This window comes from Halyomorpha halys, unplaced genomic scaffold, assembly GCF_000696795.3.
Source record: "Halyomorpha halys isolate HHAL.00 unplaced genomic scaffold, Hhal_1.1 Scaffold760.1, whole genome shotgun sequence".
NCBI lineage: Eukaryota > Metazoa > Arthropoda > Insecta > Hemiptera > Pentatomidae > Halyomorpha > Halyomorpha halys.
In genome coordinates this window covers 278,333-283,261 of record NW_027106953.1, presented here as the reverse complement: position 1 = coordinate 283,261, position 4,929 = coordinate 278,333, and the positions used below count along the sequence as shown (strand labels likewise).

At 28.0% G+C, this 4,929-nt stretch overlaps 1 protein-coding gene across 1 annotated transcript in view; it reads left to right on the top strand.

Annotated features, from left to right (window-relative positions):
- Positions 1-2,055: 2,055 nt before the first annotated feature.
- The window catches only part of LOC106685949 (pinopsin), a 109,086-nt gene continuing 106,212 nt past the window's right edge, over positions 2,056-4,929 (top strand). The window contains exon 1 of the mRNA XM_014428976.2: positions 2,056-2,109. The gene's annotated coding sequence lies outside the window, so the exon portion shown is untranslated. The remainder of the gene's footprint in view (positions 2,110-4,929) is intronic.

Genomic DNA, 4,929 nt, shown 5'->3' with positions numbered 1-4,929 from the left:
GTGAAGATTTGCAGGCCTACCAGTTGCAGGACTACCTTCTACGCCATAACCCCTGATGAAGATCTGAAACTCAGGTCGAAACGTCGGCATGAAATAAATAAATATGGTTTTGTTTATTTATGTTGTTCTTTGCTGACCGCACCCGCCGACAAACTTCTCCAATAATTATTTATTGTAATATTCCTAAATGCATTTTTTGAATCAATCAAGATAACAATAAAATGTTCTAATACACTAAAAGCAAACTTCTTACACGTAGAATCTCTCAATGGCGTTTAATAATCACGAAAGATGACTAAGCATAAACTTGGCTAACCAAAGTGTGAATTTCCTTCCCACAGGAGACAGTGGGTAACAAATTTCCATCTTGCGAGAACTTAGAGCTAGTTCCTGCAAGACTTGCCATCCCTTCACGACCGTTGGCTGTTTCGCTAAGGAGTGAAGTTTCCTTCAACGCAAGGACCTACTACTGCTTGTTCCTGTTGAGCATCCAATATCCTTCTTTTTTAAGAGTAATCTCTGATATTATTTTGGGGTATTTGAAAAAATAAATTGTTAAAGTTATCCAATTTATTTTTCTAAATACACCAAATTTCTCGGCTCCAGTCCATCTGAGTATTAAACGTTTTACTTTCCACTTTCTTCATCACTTTATTTTTACTAATTTTCATTCTGTATTATTATTTACTTGTGTCATTGTATTTATTATTCTTTCTTATTTTTTATTTTTGTATTCATTAGTTGTTATCTTGCTTTTTATTCTTAGCCCTGATGAAGGCTAGAAACTCTGGCCGAAACATTGGGACAATTAAATAAGTTCTCTCAACTTGTTTGTGTTTTTTACTGATCGCACCCCCAACCATCTTCTCATCATGTATAGTATTATAGTGTTCTAGATTTTATAATTTTTTTTTTAGCGGGATATAATAATGATGTCGAAAATTTAAATTAAGTTTTGATAAACGACGTTTTGTAGTCTTCCTATTGTCAAAGCTATTCTTGTGGGTTTTGAAAATAAAATTACATAAAAAAAAAAAGTGGAAGACGTGAATGAAGATGATTGCTATGAACCACAGGGGCGTGAGTGGATAATAATAACTAATAAACCATATTGATAATTCACATTGTGTTGCAGTTTAGTTCATAAATAATACTCAGAAAACTCATTCAAAGACTTCACTTTGGGATTTCTAGTTGAAGTAAATAATTTGAGTTTAGTGAGGCTATCGGGAAGATCACTGATTGAATGTGTGTAATAATAGAAAAGGAATATGTTCCGGGTGCCGTCAAATAAAAACTCAAATTGTGAAAAAACTATTCATAATAATTATGATAAATATTTGAGTTTTATTTGACCGCAACCGGACCATCTTCCTTTTGTCTAAAGATATGAGTTAAATTATTTTATGTGGAGCTCCCAACATTAATAATAGTAATAATAAATAATAAATTTTAATTTTCAAACAATAAAAAATTGCTAGTATTTGTAAAGTTTTATATTGGTAAACCCTTTATTTACAGTTGACAATAACATTGGTAACCTCAAGAACCTATTTTATTCTTAATGTGAGATTAGAAATATAAAAAAAAAAATTAATGTAAAATTCAAAGTGGTAAAATTTATAAAATAACCAATGAATTTATAAATTGAAGTATTTTTCTTTAAACTGGGTTTTAATTTTTTTTTTGTTATGTCATAAATAAAATAGGAATACAAATTCGAGATAGATTTTTAAAATTCTTAACGTTTCTACTTTTTTTTTTTTTATTTCGTCAAATATTTCTTGTTCCATTACTTATATCAATAAACTGTATCATCTTTTTATTTTGTTTGTTGTGTTTAATATAATAATGATATCGAGCATTTAAGTTTGATTTGATTAACTAATGGTTTTTAGGTTTCCTTACTGTCAAAACTATTCTCACAGTCTTTAAAAAATAAAATTATGTTAAAAAAAAGTGGAGGACAAGGAGGAAGTTGGCATGATCCGCAGGGGGGTGAGGGTAGATAAAGCTCCAGCGGCTGGAGCGAAGGGCAGTTCAGTTGCAGACATGGAGCGGTTCGGATCGGTCCTCTCTTCCACTCTACCTTCCGAGTATTACGATAGTGTGAGTCAACATCACTACTTTCAAAAACTGATTTTGCTTCATCATTGCTCCAATAAAATTCTTGTATTACCTAAAATAATATGAATGAATTATATATTTCATAAAATATATTATTTTACATGAATATGAAGTGTTAGGAATTTTTAATCCTTGTGATATTCAACCAATACCAATATTCAACCAAATAAAAAATAAGCAGTAGAAACGTAATGAATTTTAAAATCAATCTTGAAATTCATTTCAAGTTTTGTATAACTACAAATAAAAAATGAAACTCATGCTTTAAAAAAAAACTTCTCGGTATCAATTCATTGATAAATGATACCGCATTTAATCATACATTTAAATTTAATTGTTTAAATATTTCTAATCTCAAATTGAGGACAAAATACGTTCTTCAGTTTACCAATGTTATTGTCTTCTGTAAACAAAAGGTGTACCATTATGAAAACCTTAAAAATACTAGCAATTTTTAATTTTTGAAAGTTAACATTTATTGTTTAGTATCATTATAAATATTGAGAGTTCATGATAAAATAATTTAACTCACCACTGTATATCATTCTTCCTTGAATAGTTTTTGTTGAACTACTGATGGCCCAACAATAATTGTAATGCCGCAAGGTAATCAAAGGCAATATCTCCCTCATATTCATTTATCTTGTAATATATGTGTACGTATTAATCAAATATAAAAATAAAGGAGGTTACAAAAGCTTTTGTTGTATTTTTGTGGATTTACAACATAACTGATGCCTATTCCAATAGCATCAACTAAATAAAATTATTTACTCCAAACAAAAATTTCAAGGTCAAGCCATTAATGAGTTTTTTGAGTAGTATTTATGAACTAAACTGTAACACCATGTGAATTATCAACTTGATTGCTTTATTATTAAACCCTCACACCTCTGTGGATCAACTTCCTCCTTGTTTTCTAATTTTTTTTATATAATTTTATTTTTCAAAAACCCGTGAGAATAGCTTTGGCAGTAAGGAGACTTGAACCAAATTCTTTTATTAAATCCTAACTTAAATATATAAATATAATAAATCGGCATCATTATTATATTTAAAAAAAAAAAAATAAAACACTTTATTACTATAAATAACGGACGTTGGTTGATTGTGCTATGAATAGGGAATACTCAGATAGACTGGGACCGAGAATTAAACTTATCCAATTTATTTTCCCAAATACCCCAAAATAATATCAAAGAATATTCCTAAAAAAGTTTTTAACTTGCTAAAGTTGTAAAAATTAAATAATTATTAATTTTTTTAGTCATATTATATTATACAACCCTAATATAATCAACTGTAAACAAAAGGTGTATGAAAATCTTACAAATATTAGAAATTTTTAATTTTTGAAAATTAACATTTAGTGTTTATAATTATTATTAATGTTGGGAATTCCTCATGAAAGAATTTAACTCATATCTTTATTTATTCCTCAAACTTTTTGTGGAATTTACGACATAACTGAAGCTTATCTCGATAACATCAATAAAATAAACTTATTTACTCTAAACAAAAATTCCAAGTTCAAGTCTTTAATAAATTTTCTGAGTAGTATTTATTTAACTATACGTTAACACCATGTGATTTATCAACATATTTTTTTTTTTTAATTTTCACGTTTGATTATCAAATTAGACTGCATTTGAATACAAATTTTATTGGCAACTTGACAACTGGCAAACCTATTGTGATTACTTAAGACGGTATTATATGTATATATGATAATTGTCATTTGCTTATCAACCTAACAGATACTCGTTATACAATGATTTATACGTAAAAGATAAACTGGTGGTGACATTGGTTTTACAGGGATGTAATCAGTGCTGTCTTTCTTCAATGATTTTACAGAAAATAGTATATTTAGGTAAAAATTAAAAAAACAAAACAACAAAAATCAGTAGTAAAATTATAATAACATATTAAAAAGTTTCCAAATCCTAAATTAATTTAATCGTGTCAGTGTTTAAATTGATGAAAACAAAAGTGTTTAGAAACAAAATAAATTGATTTATAGTTATTCGGACAAATTTCATATACAAAATTTATATAATGCAAATTTCATATACACGTATGTGTATATCATAAAAATTACTTCCCCTACGAAGTACGGGTCATATACGTATATGACACATAATACGTGCCATAAACTACTTTATAGTATGTTAAATTACCTTAATTTTGAGTGCTGGCAGACATATATATACATCTTATGGTTCCTGAGATATTTTTTCATAAATTCAAATTTTTGTACTAACTACTATAATCAATTTGTTTTAGCTAAGATCATAACAACTAATTCTCCTGCAAAGATAAACGTCATAAACAATTAATAGTACATTGAACTAGCTTCAATTTGAGTGCTAATAAACATTTGTACGTCAAACGTTTTTGAGATATTGATTTCTCAAAATAAATTCACTAACTTCTGATTTTTCTGTGAATTTTTTATGAAATGTTGCTTATTAAAATATACTCAGGAAATATAGAACCCAGGTAGCTCTATTAGGGCTCATATTTTAGAAAATTTACTCTACTTTAAATGATGTTCTCCTAGGTATTCTAGTGCTGTAGGTAGTTTTGAAGATATAGAGCTCCGAATGAAAAATTAATTTAAAAAGAAAAAAAATTAATTATAAATCACTAAAGCTATCAACTTGAACAGCCCTAGAAGCTCTACGAAGTGGGGTGAAAGGTCGAGAAATAAATAGTTGTTAAGTATATTTATTTCTCTTTTGGCCGCTATCCTGACCATCTTCTTTATGATTTGATTTTAAACGGTCACTATTTATATAT